General features: G+C 47.6%; 1 protein-coding gene across 2 annotated transcripts in view; it reads right to left on the bottom strand.

Moving 5' to 3' along the window:
- The window catches only part of SHMT1 (serine hydroxymethyltransferase 1), a 26,055-nt gene extending 9,698 nt beyond the window's left edge, over positions 1-16,357 (bottom strand). The window contains exon 1 of one of the 2 annotated variants that reach the window (XM_065908849.1): positions 16,143-16,357. The gene's annotated coding sequence lies outside the window, so the exon portion shown is untranslated. Of the gene's footprint in view, positions 1-4,819; positions 4,919-16,142 lie in introns of those variants that run through there. The other variant, XM_065908848.1, reaches the window with a different exon arrangement.
- Positions 16,358-17,090: the final 733 nt, after the last annotated feature.

Consider the following 17,090-nt stretch of genomic DNA (forward strand, 5'->3'; position numbering starts at 1 on the left):
CAGTGGGACCCAAACAGACCGAACCTTCATGGAGCTTCCTGGGGGAAGGTGAGCAGGAAACAGCGAGCACACTAAATGCAGACAGATAACCAGGCCCACAAGGACAAGCGCTGGGGGCAGGTCGACTTGGAGGGTGGTGACTAGAGGAGAGGACACCAGGCTGAGAAGGGGCCCATCAGACGCAGTCTCCTGAGAGCACTGTGAGAATATAAATAATTATACACACACACAGGTCCCTGCGATTTCCTAGTGACAGGAGCATCTCTTGTTCCAATGATGCAATTCAGGGTGGGAGGCTCCCAAGTTGGGGCTGTTCCCAGAAAGACCAGGCCATGATGAGAAGCATTTTCAGCCTCCTCAGCTCCTCCAGAGAGGGAAGGGGGCTGGAAATGGAGTTAATGACTCCCTCACAGGGTTCAGGAAGCTTCCGGGTGGTGCACCCCAACTCCACGGGAACCCTCCCAGCCCTCTCCCTGAACATCTCTCTCTTCCTCTGGCTGCTTATCTGTGTCCTTTGTCATATCTTTTAATGAACTGGTGAACATAAGTTAGTGTCTGCCTGGGTTCTGAGAGCTCTTCTAGAACATGTTCGAGTCCAAGGAAGGTCCTCGGAGTCAAGTCTGACAGGAGCTGTGGGTCTCCTGGGGACCTGACACTTGTGACTGGCATCTGCAGTGGGGAGGGGCAGTTGTCTGGTGAGAATAACCTGCAGGGTCTGTGCTCACTCTGGCTCACGTCAGAACTGAGCTGAAATGAGCAACACCAGCTGGTGGGGCAGAACTGCTGGGTGAGGGAAAGTCACCTGGTCGTCTGGTGTCACAGGTGCCATCAACAGCAGTTGGGAGAGTGAAGAGCAGACACAGCAGGAAAAGCATGGTTCTCCTGCACAAGTGCACATGCAGTATCACTTGTTAGACACATATACCTGCTAAATAAACGAGCCACACAATTCCCAGTCACAGTGTCCTCTTTACTCTCTGGAGAAGCAAATATCTACCAGCAGGAAGCTTTAACCAGGAAATCCCAAACTGGGGTTTTTAAAGCAGCCATTATTTTAACATGAGCACAATGGAATCAGAAACACAGCCACTCCCACAAAACCAGCAGTGAGTGCAGGACTTAGGCCACAAATGCATCTGAGGCAGAAGTGGCCCCAACCCCGGTGCCAGGGCCTCCGCCACACTCCCCCAGAGGTGCAGGGAGATGAGGTGGTCTGGGCACCTGGCTGATGGCTCCTCTGAACTCAATGACTGCTTCCCACATGCCCTCAGCAGGTGGTGGCAAACCCACAGAAAACCAGAGACCAAACGGGTACACTCATCCTACAGTCTTTTCAAAGAGAAAAGTTTCTTTGAAATTCCAACTGCTCAGTGTTAAAAAGGATTCGAGAAACACAGAGCAAGTATTTCTCAACCACCAAATAAACAACTAAAGTCCCTTTGGAATGCCATCTCCCCCCTCTCCCAGGAAAGTTAGATCTGCATCAGTTCCTAGAGGCACTCAGATCCACTCTGCTACACCTCCACCTGTGGTCTCAGCATCTCCTGTAGCATTGCCACCCGCAGCCCTTTGCCCTCATAGCAAACTCTTTCTTTTATGGTCGCACCGCAAAACATGTGGGATCTTTCGGGATCAATCCCATGCCCCTGCTTTGGGAGCACAGAGTTTTAACCACTGGACCACCTGGGAAGTGCCAACAAACCCTCCTCTTATCTAAGATGCGAACTCAGAGTCCCAGTTCCTTCTCAACCCCTAGGTGAGGGCTGTCTGTGTGGTCAACCCCCCTCCAAAGCTAGCAGGGCCCCCCTGCTCCTGCTGCCGCTCTCTGGGGGTGTTTCCCACCCTGCATGCTGTTACCACTCAGGTCAAGTCACCCCCACCCCCCAAATGGAGTGCTCAGTTCACACTCATTAAATCCACCCAAGTTGAGTTCTTTATAAAGTTCTTAAAAAAAAAAAAAAAAGTCAAAGAAGTCTGAATTCCTTACTAAAACAATAACTTCTGGATTCTTTGTCTTGTTTCAGTTAAATCTGTAATATCTATTACAATATAATGTATATCTTGTTGCATTCTAAATTACAGTAAGAAAGGCAGAGATCCTGAATGTGATAGTTAGCTCACACATCAACCTGGCAGGGCCTGGGGAGGACGCCCTGACAGCTGGCAAACAAGTGAGACAAAGATCCCTAGACTGTCCTCTTTTATATCAGAGGGAAGACCGGAAGATACACTGAACATCTATCCTTCAGGTCTGGATGTTGGCTGAGAAACAGGACACCTTGCACTTTTCTCCACTTTTTTTTTGAACTGTGACAGAAGTGCACAGCTCAGTGACATTAAAAACATCCACACTGTCATGCAGCTCCACCACCATCATCTTCAGAATGCTTCCACCTTCCTAAACTGAAACTGTGTCCCCATTTAACACGCTCCATTCCCTTCCCTTCCAGCATAGGGTAGCAACTATGCTAGTTTCTATCTCTATAAATTTGACTATTCCAGGGACCTCCTGTAAATGAGGTCACACAATATTTGTCCTTTTGTAGCTGGCTTATTTCACACAGCACAATGGCACCAAAGTTCAACTGTGTTGGCACACGTGTCAGAGTTCCCTTCCTTTTAAAGGCTGGATAATAGTCCACTGTTCGGAGAGACTACCTCTTGTTTATCCATCCATCCCTCTAATGCCTGGGCTACTCCCACCTCCTGGCTATTGCAAAAAATGCTGCCGTGAACACAGGTGCACAAATATCCAGTCCCTACTGTCAATTCTTTTGGGTTTATACCCAGAAGTGGAATTTCCGGGTCATATAGTAATTCTACATTCAATGAGAAATAAGCTTTTGATATTTAGGAGCTTTACTTCACTATCATTAACCTACAATGGATTCATTCGTTCCTTTCACAAATATTTATTAAGTGACACATGTGTCCGAGGCACTGAGTTAGGAGCTCAGAATACAAGGGTCAACAAGACAGAGGCCCTGCCATTATGGAAAGCAGGATCTAAAAAAGTAAATAAGTTCATGAGAGATAACATCAGGGAGTGATGACTGTTAGAAGGGCAATAAACAGTCAGCGGGCTTGTTCAGACCTGCCATGGAAGGCGCCTGAGCTGAGATGGGAACCGTGGAAAGGAGCCAAGCTTGTGAGCCGTGGAGCAACAGCAAACACCAGTCCAAAGGCCCAACATGGGAAGAGGTTTCAGTTGTCAAGGGTCAGAAATGAGGAACACAACAAAGACGAGATGAGATTCGAGGGCCTAAAGGCCAGTGCAGGGATGAGAAGATCCTCACCTTGGCAGAATAGAGCTCACAGGTTTCAAACTGTGCTCAAGGACCTAGGTCTCATGTCGTTTCCCAATGTACCTGTTTGAGAAATACCTGTCTGAAACTAACAACTAGAGAAACCTGACTGGAGAAGATCAAGGTTCCTTTCGTGAGAGCAGTGGACGTTTCACAGGTTCAACCCCTGCCATGCCCCACTTCCCATCAGTGAAGGCCACATCCAAGGGAGCTGTGCTGAACTCACTGCAGAACCAGCCTGCAGAGTTTGACTCCCACTCACCACTTCCTAATGTGCAGCCCTGGCTGCTGACACCTGTTTCTCAGTCTCCTTGTGCATGACACAGGGATGATGACAGTCCTGAGCTGGTTGGAGTTAAATGAGGTGTAAGACACAGAGCACTCAGACAGGACCAGGCAGAGTGACTACTCAACAATCAGCAGCTACGGGACATCACCAGTGGTTCAGTGGTTAAGACTCCGTGCTTCCACTGCAGGGGCCACGAGTCCCATCCCTGGTTGGGGAACTAAGATCCCACATGCCATGTGGTATGGTCAAGAGATTTAAAAAGAGAGAGAGAGCAGCTACTATTATTATTAAAGAGACATAGGTACCTCAGGGCCATCTTTACTACCTCTAAGCACCCCAGGAAACACAACCTACTGCAGCTGTCACTGTGTCATGCTGCTGGTGTTTCTGTTGGAGAAGCGTCACCTATGACACTGTCCATGATCATCACCTCAAGCCCAGGTAAACAATCCGAGTAAGTGAATTCACTTCCCAGGGTTACCATCCTTCCCATACCCCCAGATTTTTCCTGGGTCTTTGTCACACAATGGGATCAGCCCCTTGTTGGTGCTGAGGAAATTACTGTCTGTGTGTGTGCCCTACTTTACAAAGGAGCAAACAGGCTCAGAAGTTAGGTGGTATATAATAGTGACAGAAGGAATCTGAACTCTTCCCTGACTTGGTGCTAAACAAAACCATAATCGCCCACATCCACTTCCCGTTCCGTCAAGTAAAAAGATTATGACCTCATAAGAATATGAACTGGTGTTTCCAGTCCGCCAGCTCTGCCAGATTGAATCGCATGTTTGTGCTGGCCTCAGCGGACCAAGGGTCGCTTAACTTCCTGGACCTCGACACTCAGCGCCCCGGGCCGCGAACCCCACAGGGCAGCGCTTGTCTCTTAGGCCGGGGTGATGGTTGGGGAGGCCAGGCTTGCCGCCCCCCACCACCCCAGGGTGGCCGCAAGTGCAGTGGGAACGCGCGGGCTCCGTCGGGACCCCTCTCTGAGCCTCCCCTTCCCCGTCTGCGAAAGGGGCTACAGGGAAGCACTTGGATGCAGCCGCGCCGGGAAGATACTGGGACGAGGTGACGCGCTGCACTGAAATCTAGAGTTCCATGAGGAAGGCGGCCGCCGGCACCTGCACCGAGCCTTCGAGGTGCGGTCAACCCAACCGCACGGGTCTTGACCTGGGGCCGCGCGCGCCGGCCCCTCACCCCAGGCGCCAGTAAGTCGCTCCTCACTCACCCGATCCGGCTTCTCGGAGCCGCGGGGGAAGCACAGTCAGAGACACCAAGCTCCCGTTTGGACCCGCGCTCTAGCCTCCACGTGATCCGCGCGCTAGACCCACTCCCAAACCTGGCGCGCACCGCCCCGCCCCGGCCCCGCCCCAGAGACACCCAATCAGAGCGCGCATCCCGGAGAGCTCCGCCCCCCCAAGTAACCCAATCAAGACGCGGAAACAGGAGAGCTCCGCCCCCAAAGGAACCCGCGCTATTGGCTACCGCGGGTCGGGCCTCGCCCAGTACAGCGGGATGTCCCTTTGCTCACCTGGCCAGGGGGCATGGTGCCATCCCCTGAGACTGCAGGCCAGGGGCTGGGGGTTTCCGGGAAAACAAGAGGTTTAGAGGTGAATTCTGTTGCTTATATCTGTCTTTTGCATTGTCCTACTTACAGGTTAGCACAGTGGACATTTAAATAGGACAAAGGGGGGTTCCAACTCCGACGCTGTTACTCTGCACATATGGAACCCTAGAGCAATCGCTTCGCTTTTGGAGTTTCATATTCTCATCTTTTGAGTTGGAGATAACTATATCTTCCTGACAGGGCTGTGGGGAGGTTTTGTAGATATATCTAAAACACTTGTCATTGTGCCTGACACACAGCAAGGGCTCAATAAATAAAAAACGTTGTTGTTATTCAGTCGCCAAGTCCTGTCTGACTTTCTGCTACCCCTTGAACTGCAGCAGGCCTGGAAGGCTTCCCTGTTCTTCACTATCTCCTGGAGTTTGTTAAGACGTTAACATCTTAACATTAAACCATTGTTAAGAATAACAAAACCAAGGGCCTGCACAATATAGGGAACAAGCTGACGAAGATTCTCTAACTGAAGGAAGGCTGACTTTTGGACTTTCTTGTTTGTCTCTGTGTTGTCAGATTTCAGCAAGAATCCTGCTAAGTCCGTTTAAACAGAACAGCCCGCCCCCACTTCTCCATATCTGATTGGATTCCTCATCTTCTACCAGGGTTGGTGATGTCTGATCACCCAGGCCTAGTCAGCTTGGCCAGAATTCCCTGTCCCCTGATGTTTCCCTTAGTAATTTTCCATCCACCCTGCTCCTTGCTATAAATTCCCACTGCCCCTGCTGTATTCAGAGTTAAGCATAACCTCTCTCCCAAACTGCAAGGTTCCATGCCAGTGGTCCCTACACCAATTGAAATCATGTGCCCACCCTGCCCCCACCGAATAAGGTCTGTCTTACTGTGTCATTGAATATTTTTTTCTTTAACAGCTCCGGATTTTTCAGTACTCAGTGTACCCACAACACTTTACCTCTTACCATGTCAAGCAATTTCCAAAATATTGTAACAAATGTGGCTAAAATGTGACAGTGAATGGATTCAAAATTGATTCAGAAAAGTCTAGGGAAAGACAGTGAGAGAGTAAGGATCCATAAGAAAGTCAAGGACATTAAGTTCCTTTTCAAGGGCTCTAGATAAAATCCTGAGCCATATCCTTGAGCTGTGGTGCAGATACTGAAACCCCCAAAAGGTGGAAGAAGTTAACAGCATGCTGACCACCAACATGTAGACACCACACTGGTTAAAGCCAAAAAATGGATAACCGAGATTCACAAAACGCCACCCTGTTACCACCAACAACTAAAAAGAATGATCACGAGCTGATCACACACCCTTGAACCCTCACCCCTAATGTTGTCTTTGAAAACCTTCCCAAAAGCCACTGGGGAGTTGGGTTTTCTGAGCATGAGCTGCAGTAAACTTGGCCCTGCGGTGAAGGTTGTATTTTCCTTCAGTACCACTTGGTGCCAGGAGGTTGACTTTGCTGTGCATCAGGTGAACTGATGTAGGCTTGGTTTGGTAATGTCTGTTGTTGTTGTTATTCAGTCTCTTAGTCATGTCCAACTCTTTGCGACCCCATGGACTGCAGCACGCCAGGATCCCCTGTCCTTCACTATCTTCCAGAGTTTGCTCAAATTCATGTCCATTGAGCCAATGATGCTATAGATAGATATTAATAACACCTCTTTGAAACATATATAAATCCTTTTGAAGACTAGATAGGCCTTTTGTCAAGTTGATGACCCAGGAATGCCTTTGTCAAGAACCTGGGAGCCATCACTTTGAAACATAAATGTGAAGGATCCAGCAGCCATATCTCCAAGTGTCTGTCACTGGGTAAGAACCTCCTTCTAAGATGCAGAACTACTTCCTGTCATAAAGATAGGAGAAGATTGTTATTCCTCTTGAGACAGGTAGGAAGGGGAAGGGCACAACCATTAAAAGCAGTTCATGGGGTAACAGAGTCGGACATGACTTAGCAACTGAACAACAACAACAGACTTTGAGGATACAACAAAAGCTAGTTGGGACCAATCATGTCCAAAATAGTGGAAGAGTCGACTTCGAGCAGACCCTGAGCCTCAGTCTACGCTCAATGTAATGCATTAGCATCTACATGACACACACACAGGCAGCATGACAGTTTTGAGGCTGACCATAAGAGGGCAAAAAGTGGGCAGTGGCCCAGTTCCTAGAAATCTCTGCCCCTTCTCCAACCACTTTACTCTTAAATTCTTTCCTGTGTGAAGCCAAGGACCCTCACTTGGTGACTCGCTAGAGACCTTGTTCACTCCTCCTCACCCTTCTCCTGCAACATCTTTTGTGGCAACCATGAAAGGGACATCAAAGGGCATAACCTGGATCCATCTACTAGGCTGTGGCTGCCAACTGCAGAGGACAGCTGGGACTTAGTCCTGAAGATTTGAGTAGCCTTTAGGTGGCAGCTAATGCTGCCTGGGAGATCTGGTGGAGACCAGCTCTCTGGCCCCGAAGGAGCCCACCAAGCCCAAGGCTCTTCTCTTCATGTTTGTCATTCTCCCCCATCACTCTGTTTCTTTGGACCTGAGAAGATCCACAGAGTCCACCACTTGGACTTCCAAATTAAGACTGTGGCAACTGGCAACCTGACTGGGTTAGTTTCCCCTCGCGGCTCCTCAAGTCTGATTTCCCCTTCCTCCTCGTTCTTAGTCTTGGCTCGGTTCCAGAATGTCAGAACTGCATCGGCAGCCCAAATAAGGAGACATTGGGAGTCTCCCACTACATCTGTGGCCCAGCCCTCTCTGAGTGCCTCTCAGGGCTCACAGCCTCATTGAACCCCTGGTCACATGTGAGGGTCTCAGACTTTATCAACCCCTGAGCAAAGGAAGTGATCAAGCACCCTCCACAGAGGGCTTGTGAATCTCTGGCTGAGGAAGCATCCTGGCTGGGCACCTTCTCTCTTCGCCCTGGATTTCTCTCATATCCTCCTTCTCTCATCCCCTCCTGGTTTCTTAGCCTGTCTACTGGTCCTTGCACCTCCCTGCAAGCTTTCGCAGTGGGTGGGGTGTCATCTATGTGCTGCTCATGTAAAGAAGTGCCCATCCTCAACAGCACAAGGACAACCTCCCAAGGAGTGCTTTGACCTTGTCTTGTTACTACCTTCTGGCTTCTGCTCTACCCTGCAGCTCTGTTTGAAAGGTGAAAGTGAAGTCGCTCAGTTGTGTCCAACTCTTTTCCATCCCATGGACTGTAGCCCACCAGGCTCCTCCATCCATGGGATTCTCCAGGCAAGAATACAGGAGTGGGTTGCCATTTCCTTCTCCAGAGGATCTTCCCAACCCAGGGATAGAACCTGGGTCTCCCGCATTGTAGGCAGATGCTTTACTGTCTGAATCACCAGGGAAGTCTGTTTGTTTACCTTTTCCTTTCTCCGAAAATGAAGGTAATCTGCTTAGTGACGCGGCCTAGGTCTCCTTCCTCTCTCTCTGAAGGGTTTAGGATTTGGGACTCTAGTCACTTTTTCTGGCTCTTGTTCCTCCCCTTGACTAACCCCAGGGGTCTCCTCAGGCTCACCAAACTGATTTTGGGTGCCCTCGCTGTTGTCTTTGCAAAACAAACCTTTTCTCATGGTCTGATGGCTACAAGTCCAGTTTTCCCTGCTTAATTAGACACCTCTTCTGCCTCGATCCCCTAACCTAATCAGTTTGTTCAGTAACTCAGTCATGTCCGACTCTGCAACACCATGGCCTGCAGCACGCCAGTCTTGGACAGCACTTCCCTGTCCATCACCAACTCCCAGAGCTTGTTCAAACTCATGTCCACTGAGTCACTGATGTGACTCATGCTCTGTTGTCCCTTTCTCCTCCTGCCTTCAATCTTTCCCATCATCAGGGTCTTTTCCAGTGAGTCAGTTCTTCACATCAAGTGGCCAAAGTACTGGAGTTTCAGCTTCAACATCAGTCCTTCCAATGAATATTTAACACTGATTTCCTTTAGGACTGACTGGTTTGATCTCCTTGCTATCCAAAGTACTCTCACAAGTCTTCTTCAACACCACAGTTCAAAAGCATCAATTTTTCAGTGCTCAGCTGTCTTTATGGTCCAACTTTCACATACATGACTACCGAAAAAACCATAGCTTTGACTATACGGACCTTTTTTGGTAAAGTAATGTCTTTGCTTTTTAATATACTATCTAGGTTTGTCATAGCTTTTCTTCCAAGGAGCAAGCGTCTTTTAATTTCATGGCTGTAGTCACCATATGCAGTGATTTTAGAGTCCAAGAAAATAAAGTCTGTCACTGTTTCCATTGTTTCCCATCTATTTGCCAGGAAGTGATGGGACCAGATGCCATGATCTTAGTTTTTTGAATGTTGAGTTTTAAGATAGCTTTTTCACTTTCCTTTCACTTTCATCAAGAGCCTCTTGAATTCCTCTTTGCTTTCTGCCATAAGGGTGGTGTTATCTGCATATCTAAGGTTATTGATATTTCTCCCTGCAATCCTGATTCCACCTAGAGGTTCATCCAGGCCAGCATTTCACATGATGTACTCTGAATATAAGTTAAATAAGGAAGGTGACAATATACAGCCTTGACGTACTCCTTTCCCAATTTGGAACCAGCCTGTTGTTCCATATCCAGTTCTAACTGTTGCTTCTTGACCTGCATACAGATTTCTCAGGAGACAGGTAAGGTGGTCTGGTATTCCCATCTCTTGAAGAATTTTCCAGTTTGTTGTGATCCACACAGTCAAAGGCTTTGGCATAGTCAATGAAGGAAAAGTAGATGTTTTTCTGGAATTCTCTTGCTTTTTCTATGATCCAACAGATGTTGGCAATTTGATCTCTTGTTCCTCTGCCTTTTCTAAATTCAGCTTGAACATCTGGAAGTTCTCTGTTCAAGAACTGTTGAAGCCTAGCTTGGAGAATTTTGAGCATTACTTTGCTAGTGTGTGAGATGAGTGCAGTTGTATGGTAGTTTGAACATTCTTTGGCATTGCCTTTCTTTGGGATTGGAATGAAAACTGACCTTTTCCAGTCCTGTGACCATTGCTGAGTTTTCCAAATTTTCTGGCATATGGAGCGCAGCACTTTCACAGCATCATCTTTTAGGATTAGAAATAGCTCAGCTGGAATTCCATCATCTCCACTAGCTTTATTAGTAGTTATCCTTCCTAAGGCCCACTTGACTTCACACTCCAGGATATCTGGCTCTAGGTGAGTGATCACACCATTGTGATTATCTGGATCATTAAGATCTTTTTTTGTATAGTTCTTCTGTGTATTCTTGCCACCTCTTCTTAATACCTTCTGCTTCTGTTAGGTTCATACCATTCCTGTCCTATATTGTGCCCATCTTTGCATGAAATGTTCCCTTGGTATCTCTAATTTTCTTGAAGATATCTCTAGTCTTTCCCATTCTATTGTTTTCCTCTATTTCTTTGCATTGATCACTTAGGAAGTCTCTCTTATCTCTCCTTGCTATTCTTTGGAACTCTGGGGTCAGGCCAATAAACTGCCTATAGGACTTATCTCTGTGACAATCCCTTGAAGAGCCCCATCCACTAAAGTCCCTGGCAGCATACTCCTTTCTTACATTTTGGGCTATCAGTGAAGAGTAGAAGTGTGTCTGACTCTTTGTGACCCCATGGACTATAGCCCATCAGGCTCCTCTGTCCATGGAATTCTCCAGGCAAGAAAACTGGAGTAGGTAGCCATTCCCTTCTCCAGGGGATCTTCCAGACCCAGGGATCTAACTCAGGTCTCCTGCATTGCAGGCAGATTCTTTACTGTCTGAGCCACCAGGGAAGTCCTGGTGGGCTATCAGGGAGAAAAATAAACTGCACCTCCCATGCCTGTATCACCTCAGGGCTACATTTCCTTGTGAAAAACTCATGGGAAGGACAGGGTCCAGGAAGCCCGGATTGGAGTCCTGCCCTGTGGAGAAAGGATGTGTGTGAAGTGCAGCCAGAAAGGCCACTGGAAGTATGACTGTCACCCGCGGGGAAGAGGGCCACCAGGACTCTGTCCAAATTATAAACAGGAGGATCACTGGAAGCAGGACTACCCTCAGTCCTGGAGGCGACTCGGGGCTCCCAAACCAATGATGGCTGATAGCACAGAAGACTGACAGGGCCCAGGACCCTCCCTGGCTCCCAGAGGACACCTGCTCACTTTCCAGAGAAGCTGTGGTAGCCCTTGATGTGGCAGGTAGAAAGGTTATTTTCTATTAGGTATGGGGGCAGTCTGCTCTGTGTTGACTGGTTTCCCTGGACAATCTGATCTGATTCTCAGGATTGATGTATGGCCCCAGACCAAGCGATTCAGAATCCCCTCTTCCCCATGCCATGCAGCTGCTTGTTAGGAATTTTACCTCTGCACATCAGTTTCTGCTCATGCCTGAGTGCCACCCCACCTCATGGATCACTGCCTTCTCATAGCAAAGGGGATTGTATAACTCAATGAAGCTATGAGCCATGCCAAGCAGGGCCACCCAAGACGGACGGGTCATAGTGGAGAGTTCGACAAAACATGGTCCGCTGGAGGAGGGAATGGCAAACCACTCCAGTATTCTTGCCGTGAGAACCCCATGAACTGTATAAAAAGACAGAAAGATGTGACACCGAAAGGTGAGCCCTCTATGTTGGAAGGTGTCCAGTATGCTACTGGGGAAGAGAGGAGGACAATTACTAATAGCTCCAGAAAGAATGAAGCTGCTTGCTGGGAAGGGACCTCCTCACTCTATTCCAAATGATACTACACTCTGGAGACCCTCACAGAGAAGGCACCCAGCCATGGCAACCTGCCTCAGTCCCAACCAGAGGAGGTCTCCATTCCAGCCCACATTATTTCTCAAGTGGACCCCACTGTCTGGGATGCTGAAGTCCCTGGGAAAGCTACTAATCTGCTCCCAGTTTAACAGAGCCTGATTACCCATGCAAGAGACTCTGATACCTGAGGCCCAACAAGGTATCCAACTTCTAATAACCAAGTTCTTAAAATATGGGCTATGACCCTGCCATTTGGACAATTCATTTGTGTTAGACAAAAACCCACTCTCGGGCCCTGGAAGGAGTCCCCTTGCCTGCAACAATTCTTCTTATAAGAAACAGTGGGAAATACAGGTTCGTTCAAGTCCTGAGGATGTTACTGAAAGCCCAACCTCTTTGTACACTAGCGCTGAAACAAACCCCAGAGACAGAGTTTTGGATGAAGTAAAAAATGATAGCTTTATTACCTTGCCAGGCAAAGGGAGGCACACCAGGTTTCTGCCTCAAAAAACCTGTGTGCCTCTACTTCAGAGAACTGGAAGAGGGTTTATAACAGTGGGTCAAAGGTGGGGCCTAACAAGACTGGGGATCTCCCAATCTTGATGAGCTTCTCGAGTTCCTTTAATCTTGCCTTAGCTTGTTTCTTGGCTGCTCCTCCCTGAATTAGCAACTGTTCCAATCTGCCTTTTGGAACTCAAAGAAGGTCAGGGAGGCTGAAGTCTTACCTACAAGAAATCGGGGACACAAAGACCTCCATGCCTGGGAGCCCCACAGAGTCCAGCTTGGTTTTAAGGGCAGTTAATGAGGCAGTAGTCCCAGTTCACCTGATAGTTCCCTTGTGGAACTCCCCTTGTGGCTCAACTGGTAAAGAATCCACTTGCAATGTGGGAGACCTGGGTTCAGTCCCTGGGTTGGAAAGATTCCCTGGAGAAGGAAAAGGCTACCCACTCCATTATTCTGGCCTAGAGAATTCCATGGACTGTACAGTCCATGGGGTCGCAAAGAGTTGGACACAACTGAGCGACTTTCACTTAGCCACTTAGCCACATTTGTCCTGAAGGAAAACAACCCTAAATATTTATTGGAAGGACTGATACTGAAGCAACACCAACTCAATGGACATGAACTTGGGCAAACTCTGGGAAATAGTGAAGGACAGGGAAGCCTGGTGTGCTGCATTTCATGGAGTCAAAAAGAGTCGGATGCGACTTAGCAACTGAACAACAACAATAACAACATCATATTGACTAAGTTCCAGAGACTGTAAACTGATTCCCAGAGCTAGACCTATTGTAAACTGATTCCCAGAGCTAGATCTACAGGATGCTTTCTTTAGGATTCTTCTGCACCCAGACTCCCAACGCCTCTTTGATTTTGCGTGGACAAATCCAGACAGCCACATAATGCTGTGAATGCTTCCACTCTGTGGCATTCAAGTAGAGGGAAGCCATGCAGTTCTAAGAACTCAGTCAACCACAGCCTTGTCCACTACCGCTGCTTCATCAACGTTCAAGGGTCACACGGTGCCCGGCATGGACTAGGCCGGGGGCCTGTGTCCACTTCTACACACATTATGGGCGTCCACGGTGCATTCATGGCCTTGATCCCCGAGGACTACTCTGTGTACCCCTCTGTGTACCCTCCCACCTCTTTGGCTGTGTAATGCCCTGTGCCCTTTCCCCGTGCCCACCCCCTCGGTGCCCCTCTGGCTGTGTGTCAGCCCCCTGACTATCTCTACTCCACAGGGTAGACTCAGACCCCTGGGTCTTGCCTCTCCCTGCTCCAGGGCCATCCAAAGCTATCTGGGGTCTCCATTCACCCACTGCCCACACCGGCCTGCTTCACAGCTCAGCGGGGGACAGAACCCTTCGCAGGAGCCTGGTGTGCCCATCTGATCCCCTCCAGACTGCTTCTCTCTCCAGCCCAGAGAAAGTCCTCTTGTTTTAGAGGCTCGGTGGAATGGAAAATCGTCTGACTCACCAGTGTCTTCCCTGCTCTAAATCACAAGGAGAGGAGGCCTTTGTAACCCCAAGGCCTCCTCTCTGCCACTAAACTCTTTTCTCTCAAACCATTTGCTCTGTGAGGAAGTTCCCAAATGACTTGAAACTCAAGAATTGATACCTTTCTTCTTTCTGCCTGCTCTGCTGGCTCTTCCTGATGCTACAGTGGAACAAGGAGCTGGAGTCTCAGCCAACACTGGGTGACAAGAGTACACATATGTAAGTAGATCAAAATACCACCTTCTAGGAGAGAAGGTCTTACTCAGAGTGGATGCTAGCCAATTAGGAGAGGCCACACAGCTCAGTGAGAGTGGACGCCTTTGATTTTGCTGCAAAGGCACATCGAGGCATGCAAGGTGAATGTGTTGTGTGGCCTTGAGTAAGATGTTTGACCCCTCTGGGCTTTTATCACGTCCACTTTGGACTCCTCTCTTCCTCTGCTTTCCTCCAGGCTATGGGCCCTCCAGACGTGATCTATGGTCTTCATTCTCCTACATTCTCCCAGATCAGCTCATCTACTCCCACGTGGTGCTGACATCTGAGTCAGTGTCACAGGTGTTGGAGGAGAAGGAGGAGAAACTCTAGGGTGGGGGAGGAGCGCAAGGTGGGAGAGGGGCTGGCAGAGAAGAGACCCACTAACTCTGCCTGTGGCGGGTAAGGAAGCCTGCCTCGAGGAGGGTCTCATCAGACTCACAGGTCTGATTTCTCTGGACAAAAGGAGGTGGAAGGGAGGTAGGCAGGATAGAAGAGCAGGCAGGATGCTGGAGTTCCACCCACTGTTTCCTCCTAGACATCAGGCTGCCTCTGAAACTTTTTCTTTCTCCCTATTCAGCAACACTTAAAACAAAAAGGAACTTAAAACTCCACAGTCATCACTTTCCTGTGTTGCCATGTAAAAGCATTTCTCAGAAAGTTAAAAATACGTAACAGACTTCCTCCTCCAAGCATGATATAGTAGAAAGGATCGCACTTAACCTTCCTTGATAAACAACTAGGAACTGGGCAAAACCTATCAAAGAGCCCCTTGCAGACACTGAACAACCAGGGGTTGGGGGTTCAGACACTCTGGGAAAAGTGGGGTATGCCCTAGTTGGGTGTGTGGAGATGATCCTGGATGAGGGGATGGCACAGAAGCTGGTGATCTCGGCAGGTGGAAAGGGTGGAAGTCAGGGCTGGGGAGAATGAGGCATTTCTTTGTGTATGGAATTCCTTTGAGTTTGCTGAGTATGTGACTTGCATGTACAGAGAAAAACTCTTCAAAGAGGTAGAACAGCCAGGGAATTGTGAGCTGACAAATCCCCAGAGTTCATAGGGAAAGATGTTCAAACTCTGAGCAGCCAGAGGAGCTTCCCCAGTGATGGTAGGGGGCATGGGGTGGACACTCTGGAGCCAGCATACCTGAGTAGTAAATCCAAACTACCCCCAGATGGAAGCTACTTTCCTCTCCTCTGGCAAAACTTTGAAACAAGCCTCAGGCAGAAACCAGAGACAATACTGAAGAACCCAAAGCCACCCTCAGCTGGCTCAATCCAACTGACATTTATAGGACATGCCACCTAACAACAGAACAGGGGATTACACATGCTTTCAAGTGACGACAAATACCACGGTGGACCACATCCTGGGCCATAAGACAAACTTCAAGAAATTTAAAAGAATTGAAATCAAAGTGTTCTCTGACAACAATGAAACCAAAATAGAAGTCAATAACAGGAAAATAATAAAGTCTCCAACAACCTAAATGCCCATTGACAGAGGAATGGATGAAGATGTATACATACACAGTGGAATATCAATAGGCCACAAAAAGAATGAAAATTTGCCATTTACAACAACATGAATGGCCTTGGAGAGTATCATGCAAAGTAAATTAAGTTAGACAAAGACAAACATTGTATGATATCAATTATGTGGGCTTTAAAAAATAAAACTAGTGAAGATAACAACAATAACTAAAACAGACTCACAGATGCAGAGAACAAATTAGTGGTTACCAGTGGGGAGAGGGAAAAGGTGAGGGGCAAGCTATGGGTAGAAGATTAACAGGTTGAAAACTACTACATATGAAATAAATAAGCTACAAGGATATATTGTACAGTGCAAGGAAAATGACCAATATTTTATAATGACTAAGCAGAATATAACCTTTAAAAACTGTGAATCACTATGTTGTACTTCTGAAACTTATATTGTACATCAACTATACCCCAATTTTGAAAAAAAAGGAGTCTTTCTTACCGTAGATCTTAGCAGCCTCACTGTATGATTTCTTTCTCTCCTCCTTAAGTTGAGAATTTTCACCTTTTCACTTAAAGGAAGCACTTTTAAGACCCTACAGGGTCTCTTTGGCAGATCTGAGTTGCAGCATCACTACTCTCACACTTTGGGGGCAGTTATTAAGAAAAAAAAGGGTCACTTGAACACAAGGTCTGTGACACTGCAGCAGCTGGTCTGGTAGCTGACACAGTTACTAAGTGACTAACAGGTGGACCAAGCTGGACAAAGGCGTGATTCACGTCCTAGGCAAAACAGCGAGAGATTCCATCACTCTGCTCACAATGGCGTGCGATTTAAAGCTTATGAATTATTCATTTTGGGAATTTTCCTATTCAGTGTCTTAGGACCGTAGAAAGTAAAACAATTATAAAGAAGACAACCACATATGAATCTATACATGTGATAAAATGGCACAAAATTATACATACATTGAATCAACGTAAATTTCCCAACTTTGATACTGTACAACAGACAGTTGTGGGAGAAAACTGGGTGAAGGGTTCAATGGGCCCACTCTGCATGATCTTTGAAATTTCCTGTGAATCCATAATTATTTTGAAATAAACTATTTTTAAAAATCTCAAAGAGATCGAACGCATCACGAGTAATTTAACCGCTTCTCAGAGCAAAGTCCAACACCCTTTAAAGGAAGACACCAAAGCCCAGATACTCAACAAGTAACACCTACAGTGTCCAATGTCCAATAAAAAATTAGGAGGCATGCCTGGAAGCAGAAAAAGGCAACCCACAACTAGGAAAAAAAAATTAATGACTAGTAACAGATGCAGAATGACAGAGGTGCTGAAGCTAGCAGACAAGGACATTAAGACAGCTTTATTTTAGTTCTGACCGCACTATGCAGCATACGGGACTTCCCCAATCAGTGATGGAACCTGTGCTCCCTGCAGT

The sequence above is a fragment of the Muntiacus reevesi genome, chromosome 18, assembly GCF_963930625.1.
Source record: "Muntiacus reevesi chromosome 18, mMunRee1.1, whole genome shotgun sequence".
In the NCBI taxonomy this organism is placed as follows: domain Eukaryota; kingdom Metazoa; phylum Chordata; class Mammalia; order Artiodactyla; family Cervidae; genus Muntiacus; species Muntiacus reevesi.